General features: G+C 38.2%; 1 long non-coding RNA gene across 4 annotated transcripts in view; it reads right to left on the bottom strand.

Moving 5' to 3' along the window:
* The window catches only part of LOC116151593 (uncharacterized), a 40,448-nt gene extending 22,302 nt beyond the window's left edge, over positions 1-18,146 (bottom strand). The window contains exons 1-2 of one of the 4 annotated variants that reach the window (XR_010378639.1): positions 18,024-18,146; positions 17,804-17,916 (exon numbers count right to left, since the gene is read on the bottom strand). This is a non-coding gene — a long non-coding RNA (uncharacterized LOC116151593). The other 3 variants (XR_010378640.1, XR_010378638.1, XR_004135142.2) reach the window with 3 other exon arrangements.
* Positions 18,147-22,134: the final 3,988 nt, after the last annotated feature.

Genomic DNA, 22,134 nt, shown 5'->3' with positions numbered 1-22,134 from the left:
CGTGATGGAGGGGAGGAGAAATAGAAGCATACCACACATCAAGGGGCATTTTACTTGAAGGTATACACTGGTAACTTACAAATGTACGCTGTTCACCCAGGCGCAGCTTCTAAAAATATATAGTAAACAGGTATATTACATAAACCAAGAGCAGAGATAAAATGCAATCATTTTTAAAGCAAATTAATCTCAAAGAATGTAAGAAATGAGGAGTAAAAAAAGACTATGAACAGAGGAACTAACAGAAAAATAGGGTGGGAATTTTAAACTCAATCATATAAATAATTACATTAAAAGTAAATGATCTAAACATATTAATTAAATGACAGAAAGTAATTTTCTTCTTTTTCAAAAAAGAAAATGTAAATACACGCTGTCTAAAAGACACTTTAAACACACATAAAAAGATGAGTCAAAGTAAAAGGGTTGGCAAAGTTACACCATCCAAACACTAACCCAAAATTAGCCCGGAGGGACCGCCATGTTATCAAAGTGAATTTTAAAACAAGCAACCGCCCCCAAACAATCTGAGGGATAAAGCAGACATTTGATAACGCATCCAAAGGCTGTAACAGTCCTAAGTGTGTATCACATAACAGAGCTTCAAAGTACATGAAGAAGCTGACAGAAATGCAAGTAGACAAATCTGTAATTATAGTTGGAAATCATAACAGTCCTCACTGAACAAGTAGACAAAAAACAAGGATTGAACACTATCAAACAACGTGACCCAGTGAACATTTACACAACATTCCACCCAACAAAAGAATACACATTCTTTTCACAGGCACATGGAGTGTGCACCAAGACAGACCTCAATTCTAGGTCTTAAAGCACGTCTCCCTAAAATGTGAAAGGCTGAAATAACAGAGCGTGTTTTCTTCCTACAGTGCAACTAAATCCGCAGCAGAAACTTGGAAAAATCCCCAAATATTAAGAACTTAACACACTTCTAATGAGCACATGGGTGAAAAAAGAAATCAAAATGGAAATCAGAAAGTATTCTGAATTTGCTGCAAAGAGCACAAGGCTGATGTGAATGTTCCACACTATTTTTACTACGGTAGTGGTTATACAACTACATACACCTCTAAACATTGTTGAATTTTATTGTATAGAAATTATACCTCAATAAAACTATTGTTTAAAAATTTTAAAGAAAAATGTTGAAACAAAATGGCAGGCATACGGGTATTTGGCCTTTCTCTTCCTTTTCCCTAAGTTATAAACTTTGTCCAAAAATAAAGTCCAGAATCAAAACCAAAAACAATTCAAAACATTTCAACTTGCCCTCCTTGAGGAAAATAAATAAAATCAACATTGTATTCACCTCCGAGAAACTATTAAGCACCCTATAATGACTCATTATTCATAAATAACAATATTTTGCTAATAGGACAGATGTAAGTAGTAAGAGATTGGGGAAATAAAAGATTAAATGGCAGCCAGTGGTCACAAGCACCAGAAGAGCTGGGGGGCCAAACATCAAGGCACAATGTCAGCTGAGAAAGGAGCTGCTAGACCATGTTGAAGAACTTCTGAGCGATACTGTAGGTCCGACTCAACATTTAGGCTGAAAAGCTAAAAGTAAACCTGGGAGCCTGCTATTCACTGCGTGTTCCGATAACAAGTTCCTTTGTTAACCATTGCCCCCAAGACTGGAAATATGTGTTTGTGAATATTTCAGTCCTTAACCAACCAAATTTTTTTGTGTGTACAACATTTTGCATTTTCCTCACACACGGTATCTTGCTATTCAAACTGTATTTCAGGAACTAGCTGCACGGGTATCTCCAGGAGAACTGTTCCAATACAGCATCTTGGGCTCACCTCACAGAATGACTCAGGCTCTACCCCGATGCACCTGATCCCCACCGTGATCTGCATACATATTCAAGTGTGACAAGCTCTGCAACTGCTCTGCATACGGAAGTTCCCTGACTTCCACCAGCAGTGAGAGCCTTCTTTTTCTACGTGCTTGCTTTAATCTACGCATTTAACGTTAAGTATGTTAATCAGGCTAGTGACCACCAGTGCTACCATTTTAGCAAGATATGTCTTATCTGATGTCACAAGTAATGCACTGATTAGAAAAAGTTCCCAAATGAAATAAAACAGGGGTAGGCAAGCTACAGCCCAAAGGCCAGCATCTGTTTTTTCAACAGAGCTGTACATTCATTCATGTGTGTATTTTCTATCTCTGTTTTCATATGACAGTGGCAGGGCTGAAAAGGCAGAGCTTGCAAAATAGATGCCAAACCTACAGAAAGTTTACTCAAGCACTCAATTTCGTTAGTGCTGACTGGTTATAACCACCTTTTCCCCCCACTATAACAGGAGTTCTAACCTGAGATCCGTGTGCCTCTATAGGGGATTCACGAGCCCCTTGATTTTTACAATAAAAATTTCTAAGAATGTGTATATATATATGTTTGATTCTGGTTTCCATACTTAAATCTTTTATTCATTTATTCATAATTTTATCTGTTTTAATAAATTTACTACACTAACTAGGACTATCAAGCCATGCAGAGTAACAGTGAATGAGAGCATTTGCACTTTGCTCTTGACTTTAATACAAATATCTTTATTTTTCATCATGTAATATATTCATAATATTCCACTAAGGTTTACTCCCATTCCTACTTTAGAAACCTAGTATTTTAAAATTCACATGAAAATCTGGCTAAAATGATGTGTTTAAAACAAACGTTTTTTTTTTTAAGCTTCACATTTCACATCTATAAATGGAAAAATGAAAAAGCCAAAACTATATATGTCTCCTTTATTTCAAACATGTATTCAATTCTTTAAATGTACAGATAGCTCGCTAGGTGCAAAAAAATAGCCTGACTAGATGAACTTCTTGTTTAGAAACAATTACTGGACGTAATGATAGCTGACACTTACTGAGCACTTGCTGTAGCTTTTCATGTAAGCCACTCAACTGACCTATAAAGTAAGAACGACTAGCCTGTTTTAAAGAAAACTGAGTTGGGGTATATCTCAGTGGTAGAGTGTGTGCTCAGCATGCATGAGGTCCTGGGTTCAATCCCCGGTACCTCCATTTAAATAAATAAATAAATAAATAAATAAATAAATAAATAAATAAATAAATAATAAAATAAAGACAATTAAATTGAGATCTATAAGAAGCCCAAGGTCACACAGCAATTAGGAGACAGTGCCAAGGGGACAACTTTGGTTTCAATCTTCATAACTTTCTAGAATAATTTTATTACAAGGGAAGTTACTGGTTCACATTTTTGCTATGACTAAAAAAAAAAAAAATGAAAAGAAAAAAATTATCTAAATATGGCATATAATAGGGATCTTTTAAACCAGTTTAAAATCTAAACTGACATCTACCTTGAAGACGTGGAAAAACATGTAACGAAATAATACAGAAGAATGTACTTCTTATACACCAAATATAGATATTTGATTTCCACAGCTAGTGACTGAAATTGGCACAGTTTCCCCTACAGGAGCCCATGCCAGTCTCCAGCTCCTGCGCTCCTTGGCTCTGTCAGACGCCACAGAATTGCCTGCTCCCACACGTGGAGTCTGCATCTACTTAGTTAAAAACTGAGATTTGTTCCTATACCTTAGCAACCAGTCAAAAGCTCAAAAAGTAGGGACAGATGCAGCTCTAACACCAAATCTCACTGAGACACTTAAATATTCACTCCTCTCCTCAACCATGTCTGAATAGACCCTGGCCTCTGATCCACTCGTATTTGTTATCTTCTCTCCCCTTTGATACAGATCTGATGCCCTAGTTCCAAGCTGCCTACTTGTCTACTCCAGTTCCTAATCGGCTACCCTATTCCTGACCCCTGTTACTTGCTAGACTCTCCCAGGTTCCATCAACCTATGAAAATATATGCCCTAATAAACGCCGACAATATCATTGCTTCTGTAAGAACAAGCATGAACCAAGAGAAATCATGAGCCAAGCAAAGGAACACCAGACACAGATATGAATACAAGGTGTTGTGTTTCTTGCAAATCAACGTGCAAATCCTACAAAGGAAACCTGGCCCAGAATCTATAGACTTTTCCATAAACGATAAAGCATTCTCCATTATGATCTCATTCAATTCCCATACTTCCCAAACAACATTCTTTCACTTGAAGTATTACGGTATTACTTGACAACAGTACTGGCACCCTCCCCACCTTTATCCTCCTCAAGACTATCCAGGTAGTCCCAGAAGCAGGAGTGTATCCCATAATTACCCCCAAAATATCTTGTGAAAAACATCAACCCTAGTGGAGAGCCCTGCCTCCCCAATGCCCCTTTTGTACCACAAACACAAGCTTTAAATGACTAGGGGGAAACCTGTCACAACTGTCTGAAAGGTGCACAGCATTGGCAAGACTTCAGCAAGCACACACGCCTGCTCAGTCAGAAGCCAGGTCTCCAGCGATGCTCCTGATTAGAGGAGCTACTTAAGAAGACTAGTGTACATGTCTGTGCCCTAGTTGCAAATGAAAGGCTGAGGAGTCTAAATTAGGGAGATGAAATTCTTAAGGCTGAAAATGTACCAAACAAAGCAAGATTTAAAAGGTTCTAGACAGTCAAAGCTCATGACAAATAACTGGCCTCCGCTCTCGCCCCACTGCAGTCTCCTTTTCACACAGCAGCCAGAGGAATAATGTTGAAGTGAAGTCATATCATGTCAGTCTTCCACTCAAAACCTTCCAAAGGTTTCCCAGCTGCTCTAAGTCCTAGCCATGGCTTGCAAGGCTGACACGATCCTTACAGGAGGCTGCATTTCCGCCACTCCACTCGCGTATCTGTCTCACCTTACCTTCTGCCACTCTCCCCTTACTCTGCAGCCACGTGAGCCTCAACGCCTGTCCCTCTGCCTGGACCATCCTCCCCCAGAGCAGCGCTGGCTGCCACACTTCATTCAGACATCTGCTCAATTTCTTCACGAGCTGTCTCTGATCATCCTGTCTGAAAGCCTATGTCCCAATCACACTCCTTCTAGCCCTGCTTTGCCTTCCTTCACACTATCATTTATTGACATCCCTCCACCACTTGAATGTAAGTTCCGTAAGAACATGGACTTAGATTTGTTCTGTGATGTACCCTCATTACCTAGAACAGAGTAAGAAAAAAAATAGGGGCTCAGTAAATGTCTGCCATAAGAATTAAGGAATCCACTTACTGGTCCATGGAAATACCTGTTTTCATTTATATTTATTTTTAAAAAAAAGCAGCCTATACCTTGCTGATAAGAGAGCCATGCATCAATTATCAGGAAATGTGATCTTACGATACTCATCCAAGAAGTATCAGAATTTCTAATAGGTCTAGCATTTGCAAAGTGCAATTTGTTAAAAATAAAATTATTATAGATCTGTTCACTAGATAAGGTTTTAAAAAATCTTCCACTGATGCTATGAGCACATTTCAGATATCGGTCTCTGGAATTACCCATGCAACTTTCAGCACCATTTTGCATGAGTTTCTGGACAGCATTGTAACTGTCATACTGCTGTTGCAACTACGTTTTTCAATAACTACAGAAGTACATGGTCAACGTCTTACTTCATATTTCAACACTTTAGCAAGCACTAGCTTTCATTTATAAGCAGAACTAAACTGCATGGCTTAGAATCCCAGCTCTGCCACTTACTAGCTGAGTGATCTTGGACAAGTTACCTCCCTCTTTGTGCCTCACTTTCCCTGTCTGTTAAATAAGTGAAATGGCAGGATCTGTTACCTAATAGTGTTGTCACCTGGATTAAATGAATTAATGTGCTTACAATAGCATACATTACCTAACAGGTAAGAATTCAGTAAATTATGGCTTAATTAATCAATGAATATACTATCTCACTTAAACCTCAAAACAACCATGTAAGACAAGTACAATTAATCTTAAGATGAGGCACAGAGAGGTTAAGTAACCCAACCAAGACTACAAAACTTCCTTCTAACACTAACATTCTGTGATTCTAAATTTACCCCAAAATGAAAAGGGTTTTTTTTAATAAGGATTCATGTTAATAACATAGTCAATTTTACAACTTTTATTGGATAGAATCAGATAACCATGAAGATGTTCTACATTTCCCTTTAGTCTAATTTTTGCAGGGAATGACAACTGCTAAGTGTTTAAAAAATATTTTTTTAATAGGAAGACATAGTAGTTGAGAAAAAGCAATGAAGTTTTTACAGAGAAAATTCTAACCCATTCAGCCTTAGTAATTTTTTTAAATTAATAGGGAATAAAAAAAATACTCAACGGGGAAACAAACCTACAAATCTAGGAGTAAAAATAATAAAACAATGAACAATGAAAAAAATGAATATTCTATTGTAGTTCCTAAATACAGACCTGGAGCTGCTTTTATCACTCGGATATATTACCCAAGCAGGGCAACGTGAACCACAGGGGACAGACCGGGAAGGACTCAAAGGATGCCAACCTTTAACTCCTTTTCTCCCTTCTGCTAAAGCATATAACACTCACTGAGGATGTTCTAATCATGTAAAGTCCTTAACAATAGAGAAAACAGATCTGTCTCCTGACAATGATGAAGACAAAATCCATTTAACCGAGAGTACAGTAAGACGGTAGTGATCTGACATTAAAGGAAAATGACAGCTTCCACTGAGGAAACTTTCTAGATAACTGAAGTTTATCTATGTGCCAAATACCTTTCCACTTGGACTAGTACTGGGTTTTGTTTGTTTGTCCTCTACTTTAGCATCTTCTTGAGCCGGGCTCATCCTTACTAATATCTTTATCCTCAGAGGTCATAATGCTGTGACAACCTCTAGGCTATTGCCTTATTGTGCTGTTGTTCTTATATAAAGCGCTCCATCCTGCACGGTAGTTATTTGTCAATGTCTCTTTTCTCTACTATTACATTATCTATACATAAAAAGCAGACCAACAGCATTTTACTTTCCAGTCCTTAGTTGTAATCACCAGAAATCTGCATAAAATAAATTCATGTGGTGCCTAGTACCTACAAGCTCCATGGGAAATTTGAACATCGCCACACTTAAAAAGAGACGCTCATCTTCTGGGTTATGTAAGGACAATGCCCTTAAACTTGTAAGATGCAAACTGAGGTATTTAAGTGTATATAATTAGGAGTTCAGAACAAAAAAACAATATATATTAAGAGAGAGAAAACAAATGTGGCAAAAGATAACCATTAGTAAACTTAGGTAAAAAGTATACAGATGTTCATTGGACTATATATATTAACAACCTTTTAGAAAATATAGAAGTTTTTAAGATTAAGAAGTTAGGGAAAAACAAACATAGTATATCAAGCAAATGCCTATGTGTAAAACTGGTAGAAGAATAATTAGATTGTACCTGTGATATGGAGAAAACAGATAACTAATTTTCACAGGTTAAAAGAAAAATGGGGGGGGGGGGGAGTAAAGCTACACCAAAAACTCACTTACCTACACACACACAGGAATAGGAGGAAAATGGCCAGCAGACTCTAAGCAGAAAAAATAGAACTTGGTCTCCTTGCCACTGGAGAGCTTAGCAGGTCTATTCTTTTTTATAATTTGAGAAAAGCATTTTAATTCCTGTAACTTTTTTGAAAGACACCAGGATTCTGGTATTTACTAAAGGTAGTCTGCCATTAAAAAAATTTTTTTTCCCCTGATGTCTTTTGTGAGTACTTGATCACAAAATTACATAAGGGATTACTTTTCTAATAGATACTTTTGTAAAAGATAGAACCTATATCTCACCATCCAGAGATTTAGTACCTGTCCTCAGCTTTTAAAAAATGAATACATATATAAATTTATCTCTGGCAAAACTGAAATGGTATTGTGCATAAAATGTTTCTGTAAGCTGCTTACCCTCTCTTAATTGCAAACACTTTCTAACATCAAAAACGAAAACAACCAAAAACCTTGCAAAGAACTTGACCGACCAAAAGCCAAATGGCTCAAATACTCTAAGCACAAAGAGCCTGAATTATGCTCTGATTGTGAAATGATCCAAGCTTCATACAGAGGCAGAATCTAACAAACTCATTATACTTTTTAAAGCATATGTTTCTTAGAGGCAGTTAAGTTTTTAAGAGCATGAATTCTGGAGCCAGACTGAACACATTCAAATCCTGGCTTCCCTAATTAATAGCTAAAGGGCTTTTCTGACTTGGATAGCTTACCCTCCCTGATCTGTTCCCTCATTTATAAAATGACAGTAACAGAGCCTTACAGAGATGTTGTGGAATGTGAGTTGATACACCCTAACCTGGGCATTTGGTGTATCAACTCCATCCAGAAACCTGGCATACAGTAAGTATGCCCTAAGTGCCAGCCCTTAGGGTTATTTCTCATGTTCCATCAGGAGACAGCATCTTGCTTCCCAGGAATGCCTGCGAACAAAAGCTTCCTTCCTAACTCCTAAATCTAAAGCCTACGATCTTCTGTTCTGATCTAAATTAAATGTAACAGGACAAAAAACACAGAATGAACATGCCATTGACATCAGAGGAGAAGAGACCATCAGTACAGCTCACTGACGGTGGCTCAGTGTCATCTTTGTGTGGGAAAGCAATATTATATAAGAAACAAAGTGAATCATGTTCCTTTTATATGAAAGAAAGTTGATCAGACAATCTTATGAATAGAGGAAGAAAATCTGCAAAAATCTTTTGACATCACAGATCTTTGTGTTTACAGAAAAACTCAATTACAATATATGAGATGATGTGTAAGAATAAGCTAAGGCTGGCACATTCCCGTTCCTCAGGAAAATCACTTGTAATCGAGGTGTTCTGTACAGCCTTTTCACTTGTGCAATTTAAAAACCAGATAACAAGAGCATTTTCCCCAACATAAAATTGTATTTTCTTCCTAAGGAACTTGAGTCATCAACCATGTCTTAGGCATCACATTGTGCTGACCAGGGCTTCTAACATTTAGTATTCACTCTGATCTTAAAGAACTAAATTCCATTAACAAAGCTGTTCTCTTGTAGGACAAAGGCAGATTTCGAGGAACTGTCTTGTCTTATGTTTCAGCAACATACTTAAGTGCCTTTACTGCTGCAGTCTTGGAGAAGCAACTTGTACAATGTGACTTCAAACCTAGCTGCATTATCTATTTCTTCATTAGAAACTAGTCAAATTATTTTCTACAAATATCTACACCTAAGAGCTACAAATGAAAGTTCAAGATAGGAGAGTGTGTCTACAGTTATACGCATATTCCAACACACCCACTTTTTCAGACAAGCTAGTCTCTAAGAATTAAAACTAATGCAGCTTGCTGGCTCACAGTGAAATACTAAACTATAAATTATAAACTAAATCAATCACAAAGGACATAAAACATCGATTTAATACTGAATGTATTAAATTACATCCACTTATGAAATATAACTTAAAAATCCAAAAGTGGAAACATGTACATAATTTAGATTTCCACACTAATTTGAAACTCCTGTACACTATTTCAAGTAAGTGCAGACACAAGGACAGACATTAGCGACCTGCATAAAGGACTGTAACTTTCAACCATCTAACACACACACCCTCACACACACACACACACACACACACACACACACACACACACACACACACAATGGCTCTAGTCACTCCCCCAATGTTGGTATCTGTCTATCGCACATCCTACAGTATATCCTAAACCCACCCTCAAGACCTCACCTTTCTCCCATATTGCACCTCAAACCATCTGCCTCTGTCTCTTTCCAGGAAATCTGCATGTGTACATAAAACAATTCTGCCAAAAATGTTACAGATGAAAATAAGGGGAGAGAGGGATGGAGTTATGAGAAAGATATGAAGATTTTTTAGGACTTTTGAGTTAAAATTTTGAAGAAAATAAATTGTGAAAAGTTGAAGCTGAGTAGAACTAATTGTGAAGATAGATTTGCAGAGTAAATTGCTGCTTAAGTGCCTTAAAATATCTTCCCCCACAGAAACTAAAACCCTTCTAATCCAGGCTCTTCTGGGTTAACAAGCAACTGGCTTGGTCTGGTTTTGAGATAATCCCCATGGGCCATCATTCCATCACTGCTAAAAATTAACAGAATCAGGTATTCTTCCCAAACACAAGCTCAAAGATGAAGAGAAGCATGGGCAACCCTGGAAAGCAGACGCCACTTGTTCTGACTGCAGTGCCTGAGCGCTGGAAGAGGGAGGCTTCGCAGGGTAAGAATACGGGAAGCTTAGGCAACTGGAGTAATCAGTGAAGACAGCAAACCGCAGGAAATAACAACAATGCAAAAAAGACAAAGAAGACAGTGACAACAGTGACAAATCTCTGCTAGGGTGGGGTTTCTCAACCTCAGCACTGCAAACATTTGGGGCAGATAATTCGTTGTTGCCGGGGGCTGTCCTAAGCACCGTAAGCTGTTTACCAGCATCGCTGGCCTCTAGGCACTGGGTGCTGGGAGCACCCCTCCAGCTGCGACAACCGAACCGCCTCCCTGCCTGCTACAAGTGCTGCGGGCTCTGCTCTGCATATACATTTTTTAATACAGGTTAATTTCTTAAAGGATACAAAACTGCATAAATACTATGATGTAAACTCATAACAACTGGCATTTTAAAAGACTGAATGATGAATATTAAAAAGTGATAAAATCGTATTTGAGAAGGAATTCGGCATTTTTCAGTTCTATTAGATGATGTTTGGTAATGATGTTCCAGTATTTCAACTTCTAAAAATACATTTATTTATCCATATTTTCTAACTGATGGATTCCAAAAGAAAGTAGGTCTGGAAACAACATAATTTTAACAATATTTGCAAAGCACTTTACAGTTTCTTCACCATTTTTACAAACTTAACCTACTTAATTCTTAGGAAAAGAAGCAGTGTATAAATATCCCACTCAATTCCTAAGTATAAGATTCTATCTGTGTTCTTTTGAAAACTAAATCCAAACCTCAAAGTTCAAAGATGTGTATGTGTGTATCCTTTGCCATCATCAATGCAAGAAGAGATAAATGAAAAGGTAATTCTGCTCCACAAATCATACATATACATTTGCCTCCAATGCAGAGATCACAGTTTCCCCCACCTTGTCTCTGAAACAGGAATTTTACAATTCACATATAATCAATGGGATCAAGCATATTCTTGACCTGAAGAGTCTAATTCCAGCTTAAGGAGAGTGAATATATACCTGTAAAGGAGAAATAAAATTGATAATGTATCTTTACATCTAATTTCTCCCCTCCTCTCCAAATTCACCAAACTTCTACCTCCCAACTATCTGGACCAAAGCTTCCCAAAAGACTAGGCACAGGTTACTGAAGGACCGTGCAAACTTTTAACCAACCCCCAACAAAAGTATTAGCTTGCAAGTAGGATAAAATCGGACTTTGACACAAACCCCAACCTATAACCTCCTATCTGGATTCAGAATTTTAGACATTTTCAACTTCAAAGCCTGAGTTCCTTAAAGTTTTATAAAATCAGACTCTTTCCAATACAACAGCGTCTGTGGTCCAAATTCAACCCAGAGAGTGAGCCCTCAAGAAATTTTGATACTTTCACATCAAACATTTGCCAAGCTTGACCAGTTTTTCTTCCATGTAATGTCTTGTTCTACTCTTATTTATTTCGACAATCACTACCCTAATCCAGGACTCAATCAACCCAGTTCGTCAAGCAGCTAATTTATTTCCTATTGTATTATATCCCAACGGCTCAATCAATCAAAATTCCAAATACTCTGCCTCACAGTTATCGTGGCCTGTTATGTGAATAATCAGAGTCGCAGTTACCATGGTCCTGTTAGCATCTCCCCTTATTTCCTGCCTTGGATTCCGCATTCCAGGCAGGTAAACCTGCACGCCCCTCACTAGACTGCATGCCATTCCCTGCTACCTCAGAACGCTCTCCCCAGCTGGCTGATGTCTTTCCAGCTGAATAAATTCTCATTTCAACTGCAACTAAACACATAATTGGAACTCTAGTTTTAGGTCTTGATATTTCTGTCTACTCCGACAAACTGTGTTTTTCACTTCTCTTCCCCCTCCAGGCTGTGGCATCATGACTCCTAGAGTCACAGACACACCAGAAAGCCTGGGGACTGAACAGCAGAGCTCTCCCTGTGCATGTCTGCATGCTGTTGAGTTGGAACTGCAGTAGCTTCGGGATGAATTCACCCAATAGCAAAAGGAACCTGCATTCCCTGAGAACTGGTCTCAGCGCTGCTGTTGCCGCAGCCCGGCCAGGACAGGACTGGCCCCACGAGCACCGAGCCGAGGCCTGCGCGCTGCCAGGCGGCAGGGCCACTGCCTCCCAGGGATCTGACTTGGTGGGGGCTGCCCAGCCCTTCCTATCCGCCCTGAGCACGGCTTCCTCCTGCTGCTGTTAAGCCGGGCAGCTCAACTACGTGAGGGCTAGCCCTGCTGGGGTTTCATTCAGAATAAGCAGACTTCAGAGTTGCTAGAAGAATTAGTAACAATCATTCAATAAATCAAATCCTTCTTTGAGAAAAACCCGGGGGCTCTTTGCCCAAGCATGTCACGTAGAGTTGCTCATGTGAAAACACAAAACACAAATCAAGTCCTGCAGCCTGGAGAGTGCGCCCTGCAACTTGGGGCTCAGACTTGAAGGCACCAAGTGTTTCTCTGTTCACAGCCTTTCGCACCTACAATTTGTTTCCTGCAGCTAGTGGCCACGTAGGCCTCTCATTAAACTTTGTGTTAGCAGTTATAGCCAGTGACTGCCCTTGCCCTGCCCCCAAATCTCTCCACGTCAACAAACTCCACTTTTTGATACCCCATATAGACTGCATCTGAAGCTAGGCCACCCTAAAAATATACCTCTAACTTTGGCAAAATTTTCCGGACCATTAGAATGTAGTAAAATTCAAAGATGAACAAGCAAGTTCACTTCATGTGAGTCATAGTCACCAAACCTGTAATGTAATGCACAGCAGTGACTTACTACAAACTAACAGCAAAACAGAGCATCCGGAGCCCCTGTCATCTACCTCCTGCTTACTCTTTCCTTTAAATACAGAAAGTACTTTTTCTTCACTGATAATTTACATTTCTGGAGAGCATATTACAATCAGACACTTTAGGCTATGTTTAATATCAATAACCTAGTGTATTAGTTTAGAGCCAGAGTACTCATGATTCAAATCTCAGAAATGATCTACCTGAAGCCTAAGGAATGTGCATTTTATTTGCTGTGTCTTTCTGGTTATTCATCAGTTTCTTCTCTCCATCCTACTTTGCTTCACTTTAACTAATACATCATCCCAGTTGTTTAGAAAGTAACAGGGCAATCGCAACACTAAACTCTACACAGCCAAAACAGGTGTTAAAAAAAAAAACGACTAAAGCTCATATATCTTACTGCACAGAAGATTCAGAATTTATTTATTCCACTTTACAGGCAAATGTCAAGGATGATTACTTTCTCCACAGAAAATATATTAGAAACAGTTAATCAGAAGGTGACATCCTCAAGGTTTGCAAGAAAACCAGGAAATTTAAATAAAAAGTTGGAAATAGAATTAAAACTAGATACAAGAATAAGAAACACCATCATCTAAATTTATAATGCCCATTCAGTTGTTTCTGGAAAAATAAAAAACAGAAACTACAAGAGAGCTCAAAACAATAAGTTGTTCTTATACTAAACTTCAACCATTTAAGAAAAGATTAAACTCAGTCCACTTTAGGGACACAATAAATATGTAATACATTTCAGAAAAACTTCCATCAAAAACAGCCAAAACTTTTAAGTCTGGTCCCAGAGATTTTTACACAGCAATCTTCTCTTTGCCAAACCCGTCATCTACCAACAATGTTAGAAAAATGCTTATTGTTGAATTTATTATTCCATTTCATTGTCTTCATTTTGAAAGCAGAGTTTATATTTATAACCCATTCTTTTTAAATTGACATTTAGTCAGTTTACAATGTTGTGTCAATTTCTAGTGTACCAAGTTATACCTCAGTCATACATATATATACATACATACCTTCTTTTTTTTTTAGTATTTATTTTAAATAAATCTGGATCACACATACCTTTTTATATTCTTTTCCATTATAGGCCACACAAGATACTGAATCTAGTTCCCTGTGCTATACAGTAGAGAACTGTTGTTTATCTGTTCTATATAAAGGACTTAGTATCTGCAAATCTCAACTCCAGTTTGTCCCTTCCCACCTGGTAACCATAAGTTTGTTTTCTATGTCTGTGAGTCTGTCTCTGTTTTGTAAATAAGTTCACTTCTGTCTTTTTTTTTTTTTAGATTCAACAAATAAATGATATCATATGGTATTTTTCTCTCTTTCTGGCTTACTTCACTTGGAATGGATGATCTCCAGGTCCATTCATGGTGCTGTAAATGGTATTATTTTATTCTTTTTTATGGCTGACTAGTATTCCATTGTGTGTGTGTGTGTGTGTGTGTGTGTGTGTGTACCACAACTTCTTCATCCAGTCGTCTGTCCATGGACATTTAGGTTGTTTCCATGTCTTGACTATTGTAAATTGTGCTGCTATGAACACTGGGGCGCATGTATCTTTCGAGTTAGAGCTCTGTCTGGATACATGCCCAGGAGTGGGACTGCTGGATCACATGATAAGCCTATTTTTAATTTTTTAAGGAATCTCCATACTGTTTTTCCATAGTGGCTGCACCAAACTACATTCCCACCAGCAGTGCAGGAGGCTTCCTGTTCTCCACACCCTTCCCAGTGTTAATCATTCATGGACTTTTAATGGTGCTCATTCTGACTAGTGGAAGGCGATATCTCTATAACCCATTCTTAAAAGAAAAAAGTTATTTATATGATCTTCAATTAATTTCTTCTTTGTGAGTCTCATCCCAGTAAAAAAAGTAGTGGTTTTTCATTTGCTCACTGAGATGAAGAGATGTGGAAAAATTATAATCATCATTCTTTAGAACTTTCAAATTGTTACTATTATAAAAAACAAAGATTTTAAAAATACCTAATAAGCTAACACTGGATAAAAAGTATTATGAATACCACAGGTTTTATTAACAAATTTTTAGGACTTCTGAAAAAATTAAGAATGACAAACAATATATTAGAATTTGGATAAGTGGTCACAGTCCAAAAAACATTTTGTTTTTAAAGGTTGGAGTCATCCATGCAAGGGGAAGCTGGGGCAGAGACGTGAATGACACACCTACGAGGACTGAGGCAGGTAACAGAACATCAGTGCCACAGGCCACGCACGTCACCAGCCAGGGTGAGGGGACCACGCTGACTGCACACACACCCCGATCTACAAAGGGCAGCTACTGCCCCACCTCTCTGCCCCAGAAGGTGGGAACACAGCCTACCAGTGACTGACTGGATTTTCAAGTCATCCCTAAAAATCCAGAAATCCATAAGCCTCATCGAGAAATTTCCCAGTTTTTCAATGCTGATCACTAGTTGAAATTCAAAGACACTGCAAATCAACAAAACACATCTCTAAGGTGGTCAGTCCAGAGGCCACCTTTAGGCTAAAACATGAATAACTGCTTTCAAAGAGTTATGAGGGTCAATGAATAAAAAGCTCAGCCTTTGAGATCAAACTGGTTTGGGTCTGAATGTGTAGTTCACCACTTAGCAGGTGCATGATGATAGAAAAATTATTTCTTCAAGCCTTCTTCTTCAAATGGAACTCTCTCATAATTGTTGAAAAGTGAAACTTTTAACACAGTATCAGATACATAGCAGACATCACAGAAATGTCCCTTACCCTGACTGCCCCAGCCTGCAAGTCTGCAGGATAATTTAAAAGATACCAGATAATAAACACCCTGGAAGTCTTTAAACAAGTTATAAAAAGGAGATCAGAAAACTGAGAGGTGCTTTCACGCCCACTTCCCTCAAACCCTGCTACTCAGAGAGGCCCTGAACATACACAGGGGAGATACAGTTAATGTAGGGGATGAAATGGGCCTTCTTAAAATGAGACCGCTAACTGGAGTATCAATCTCAGTTAAAAAGCTGAAGAGTCCGAGCCCCTTAAAGCTAAAGACAAAAAACAGTCTTATTAATTTCACAGACCCTTACTTGCTGGTAGAAGTGAAACAGCTTAAGCTTGGAAACTTTCATAACTTTCGGCAAAAATTCCAGAAAATGTATTTCTATATAATGTGCGGAGCAAAGCATTTATACCAGATTTTTCAATGCAAAAAACATGTCATAATCTAAAGTTCATTTAAAGTATGGTTTCATTAAACCAAAACATTATGGGACTAAATTTACTGCTACAGTTAAAATACCTTTTGACCCCTCATACGCACCAATTAATTTTTTTTAAGGAGAAAAAGAAAAGACAATAACTCATCAACATATTTTTTTTAAAAAGTAATACTCATACATAAAAGTTCATTGGGCTACACGCAATCATGACAGCTCCAATACATTTCTAGTGTGGTTACAGATAACAAAGAAAAGGACTTCTATATACGTGAGCACATGTCTATATAGACATTTACTGAACTCTAGAAAGTTCATGATGTCTTCCTACAAATGCAGCACAGGCTGGGGCACGTGCTAGAACTGGAGGCACTAGGGAAGTTTAAGTTTTATGACTCTAAACACATGAATTCTCCTTTCCAGCTTCCCCCTCCTCACATTAAGTGCAAGAAAAACTAATGCAATATAGAGATTGACAAATTGGATGGGGGAGCAACTGAAAAAGGATTCAGTACCTAAAAATCCACTACGGTGTCTCCTTATGGACACAAACATATCCATCCTCTCATATGAGAACCTGAATGTGTTCTATTCTACACATCACCCTCATATAAACTCCTTACCAACTGGACCATAAATAGCTCTGACTTGTAGATAAAAATATTATATATTAAATAAAATTACAAGTATCTCCATGTACCCAAAAGCTACAATCTTAACCACTAATTTTAAAATGGAAGAGTTATTAATCTTTTTGAAAAAGTTCTGCTTAAAACAAACATCAAAACCTAAGTAGCCTTTTAACCAATGTTTAATGCAAAATGATATTTTTAAGATGACTCTAGAGTTCTGAATTTAGAAAATTTTTGTTTAACAAGGATCTTAGCCCACGAAGATAAAAAGTAAACTTAACTTTTTTTCTTCAATCATCAAGCTACGCCAGTTTCTACTCTCACTGTTTCACGTTTGAAAAGCAAAGGCTGTCATACATACCACTACTTACCAGTAGTTTAAACTGCCTCACATGTTTTGTCTTATTTTACCTCATAGAAATCAGTGTCTTAAGAAAAAGTGAAAATGGACAGAGAAGTGATTTGTTAGAAGCCACATGTAGAAAGTAAACACAAACGTTAAAGAAAAGGCCCTATAGAGGGTCTGCAGCTACAACAGTTTAAACTAAATGCCTACTAGAACCTCCTAACTTGAAATGTTTCTCTGGCAAATGAACACCGCGAGTGTAAAGCAGAAATCTACCTACAGAGCATCATCCAGACCAAACAGAAGACAGGACAAAGCTAAGTGTGGCTCCGCAGTCAGACAATGTCAAAGGGACAAAGGAAAGAAAGGCAACAATCATGACGTGGGATATGCGGATATTTTCTAAATTATCAAATTAGTCTATAAGCATTCAAAGCATTGAGGAAAAAATTTCAATCCAAAGCTTTCAAACACGCCTTGAGGTCTTTAAGTACACTACGGGGAAGTCAAAAAGCTAACCCTGAAATAAAGCACTTTGCACAGCAACCACATGATGCAGCCGGCCCTGGAATACACTGGAAATAAAAGTCATCTTCAAAAACCCGAGTAATCTAAGAAATTATATGTTTTATCAAACTTTAACACCAACCTGGCGGGTGGAGGGCTTCCACTGTTCTCACAATCCACCAACTGCACTAAACGTCTCCTCCATCTGAGAATTTAAGAAAACTCTTCAAGTTGGGTCACCCAGGGGCCATCCCTCTAAAAGACCAAAAATAACGCAGCTTACAGAGCAAACAACGTCTAGAAGCGGCTTAGCTTCCTCCCCACCAACCGTCTCCCCTGGGCAGCAGAATGTTTTTACTGACCCTGACCGTAAACACAGCCTCTTTGCTCTCTCTCCGCAAACCCCGGGCAGAGGCGGGGCGCTGTGCGGAGCAGCCGCTGCCCGGCTGGGACACGCGGGACCCCGACCCCGCTGTCACCGCTCCGCCGGCGGCCCCGCCGCGGAGCCGGCTCGGTTCGGACCGTCGCGCCCGCGAAGATCAGCACAGCGGCCCGGCCGGCGAATCGCCCCCCGCCCGCGCCCTGGGCGGCGGCTCCGAGCGGCGCTGCGGCTCCGGAACCGGCCGCCGGGCGGGCGCTGCGGGCGGGAGCTGGGGTTAGGGGTTGACAATGTCTTACTTTGCACCAACTCTTTTTTTTTTTTTTTTTTTAACATTTTTTATTGATTTATAATCATTTTACAATGTTGTGTCAAATGCCAGTGTTCAGCACAATTTTTCAGTCATTTATGGACATATACACACTTATTGTCGCATTTTTTTCTCTGTGAGCTACCATAACATTTTGTGTATATTTCCCTGTGCTATACAGTATAATCTTGTTTATCTATGCTACAATTTTCAAAATTGTACTTGGCACTAACTTTAATCCTAAGAGTTATGCCCCTCTTGGGGTCTTACAGATCTCCTAAGAACCTTTACTAGACTGCTGGTTACTCACTGGTGGGCATTTGAAAACAATGATACAATCTAAAACTTGAAAGCAATAATGAAAATCAACCATATTATTTGATATATAAAATATTGAACTAGGAAAAGTATGTATGTTAAGAATAAGGGCAAGAACATGATAGTGTGTATAGCACTTTATGAACAGCTAGGGCTGAACACATTTTTTTAAAATTTATTCTATATTTCATTGAATAACAATCTTGTGGCTTGAGTTTGCTCTTTGTGTATGACGGATGTCTAATTTTTAACAATACTGCTGTAAACAAAGATTGATGAAATTGGGTCTATGCCATGCAAAGGTCCACAATCTACTGCTCAAGAGACAAATTATAAAAATTAATTATGTCACAAGGTGGTAAGTCTCAAAATAGTTATGTGATTCATAGAGGAGGCACATTTGTATTTGTATTTTGTAGATGAGCAGTTTGCAGTTTGATGGGAGCTGGGCTAGAGGATGAAAATTCTAAGTTGAAACAAGTGTTGCAAATGCGTGGAGACAGGAAAGAGTCTACAAGGAGGGCCAGCTGCATATTGTTTACGACGCCTTTTGTGGGGCGACTAGTAGAGTTTGTGGGGCGACTAGTAGAGTATATGGGGGATACATAGCAGCCAGAAAGTTAAGGGTGTTGTGCTCTCTGCTGGTTAGTCAGAAGTTTATTAGTAATGTGTAGTCATTGAGAAGATTAAAACACAAAAAGCGTGGTCATTTGTGAGTTTTAGTAAGAATATTCTGCTAACAATGTAAAAGTTTTGGAGGAAGGGAGGGGTACGACCTAGAGCAGTGATTCACAATCCAGGTAGATTGTAATAAAAAAGAGTTACACAGAGAGTTAAAAAAAAAAAAAAACAAAACTCCACATATTCTGGTTAACATCCCAAACTGAAAGAATCAATAGGACTGGAACTTGAGAAGCTATGTTTTTTAAAAGCCCACTTATTAGTTATATATTGCTAGATAAGAAGTTATCACAAAACTTGCAGCTAAAGCAACAAACATTCATTATCTCAGAGTTTCTATGGGTCAAGAATTGGGACACTGTTTATTTAGCCAGGCCTTTAGCTTCAAAGTCACTCACAAGGCTGTGAGCAGGATGTTGGCCAAGACTGGGGTTTCATCTGATAACTGTGATCAAACACTGTAGAAAGCATTTTTTCAACTTCAAGAATTAAAGTCAATCCAAATGTATGGATTCATCATAATACAATGTTTAAAAATGATGATAAAAATATAACTAGAAATTTATATATATATATTATATATATATACATTATATATATATATATATATAACCTATAGGTCAAAGAAAATTTTATCTTCAAAATTATAAAATATTTTTAAATGAACAATACTGATAATACCATACATCAAACTTTCAGGATGCAGCCAAATGACTAATTTCAGTGAAATTCATGTCCCCAGAGCCACATGCTAGTAAAGAATTAAAGTTGAAAACAAGCTGAATATCAATCTCTACACGTGATACAAATACACACAAAGTAGAATAAACCAAAATAAAAATGAAAGCATACTTAATGAAACAGAAAACCAATATACAGTAATGGGATCAAAGCATCCAAAATGCTGGTACTTTGTGAAACTCGTAAAGCTAGACTGACTAGTCAAAAGACATGAGATCTGTGTTCCAAATTGCTAAGAATCCAAAATGCCTCAAAAAATATTGTCACAGTCTGAAAAACAAGGACCAAATAACCTATAAAATCATGCTTTTAAAAATCCACCTCGGGTTATGTCACAAGGTAGGAATATAAACTGAATTCCAAAGGGTCCAAATCGCCTTTGAGAAGCAACATAAACTTGTTGAGCATTAGTAAATTATTAGAATTTTTAGAATAAATTAAATAAAATGTTAATGAATTTCTTGAAGACTGAATGATGGCTAGAATCTTGAAAAACCTTGACATAAGAGGAATCCACACATACTCATAGAAAATGTCCCACTGGCCCCCATCAGGTGCTCATAAAACATAGCTGATGTCAGGAAGGAGAGATGTGACATCCCTGGCTGGACAGGCTGACCACACTTCCCAAGGTTTGAGGGGCAGCAGGAAGACCTGGAGAACCTAGGAGCCCGTAGGCACTCAACAAAGCTTTGCATTAAGTAACAAAAGCAGCAGTCTACCATTGAAATAGGTCAAGGGCACAGAGAGAGACTGTAAGACAGGTCAGCAGGTCTGCTAACAGCTGAGGGTGGAACAGGAATACTCAGGAAACCCTCAGACCTGCCACTCAGAGCAATGCCATGGCGGAGTTCCAATGGAGGAATGGGAAGCTTTTTGTCTGCTTGATGTAGCTGCAGCAACAGCAGAGCCCAGCCAGGTGGGGTACAGCTGCATTGGATCAGTGCCCCCCACAAACATTCTAACTGAAAATTTTCAAACATAAATTATTATCTCAATATCTACTTTTTTACAATGCCAAGCATACAATAAAAATGGAGTCAAGCAGAAACACGGAAACAGAACATGTTAAAACTATGAATCATAATGAGATAAGATGAGGAAACACAGAACCAAAATCAGAGATAGACCAAATGTTGGAACAATCAGACAGGGCAGGGATTTAAAATCGCTATTATTATTACGTTGAAGGATCTAGTGGGACGGTGAACACACATGAACATATGAGAAATGAAATGGCAACTACTTTTAGAGTTAAATGAAAATCCTATAAAAGTAAAGCACAGTATCAGTGGTTAAGAATTATTTTAAAGGAATGAACTAAGAAAGATGTGGGCAAATTGGTGGAAAGAATCAGAGAACCTGAGCTAGAGCAATACCAGTTAACCACATGGAAATCAGAGACAAACAGAAAAAAATGACAACTGAGCATTCAATAGCTGAGAACATCCCACAGGACAATGTCTAAAGGTTTATTGTAGGTAACTGGAAAAATCAAAATAGAAGAAGTAAAGAAGAAAGGGGAAAACATATTTGAAGGGAAAATGGCCAGGAATTTTCTAAAAGTAATGAAAGGCAAACAAATGTCAGATCAAAAGCTCACTGAACCCCAAGCAAAACAAATAGAAGAGAAATATGGCCATGTACCTCACAGACTAGCAATAAAAACCAAGTATAAAGAGAAAAACTTGTAGGCAATTAGTGAAAAAATGAATCACTACATAGAGTCACAACAAAAATTAGGATTGGAAGCAAACATTGCTAGAAATTATAAAAACTAGGAGAAAGTACAATAACATCTCTAAAGAGCTGAAGGAAAAATGTCAACCAGAATTATCTACATAGTAATTTTTTAAAGTGAATGCAAAATAGACTTTTGAAGTATAGCTTTTGAACCCTTCTGTCCTTTTGGTGGGAATGTAAATTGGCGTAGCCACTATGAAAAACAGTATAGGGGTTTCTCACAAAACTAAAACTACAGCTATCGTACGATCCAGCAATTTGATTCCTGTGTTTGTATCTGAAAAATCAAAAACTCTTAATT

This window comes from Camelus dromedarius, chromosome 31 (genome assembly GCF_036321535.1).
Source record: "Camelus dromedarius isolate mCamDro1 chromosome 31, mCamDro1.pat, whole genome shotgun sequence".
Classification (NCBI taxonomy): Eukaryota; Metazoa; Chordata; class Mammalia; order Artiodactyla; family Camelidae; genus Camelus; species Camelus dromedarius.
The sequence above is the reverse complement of the archived record's forward strand: the minus strand, read 5'-3'. Positions and strand labels throughout refer to the sequence as shown.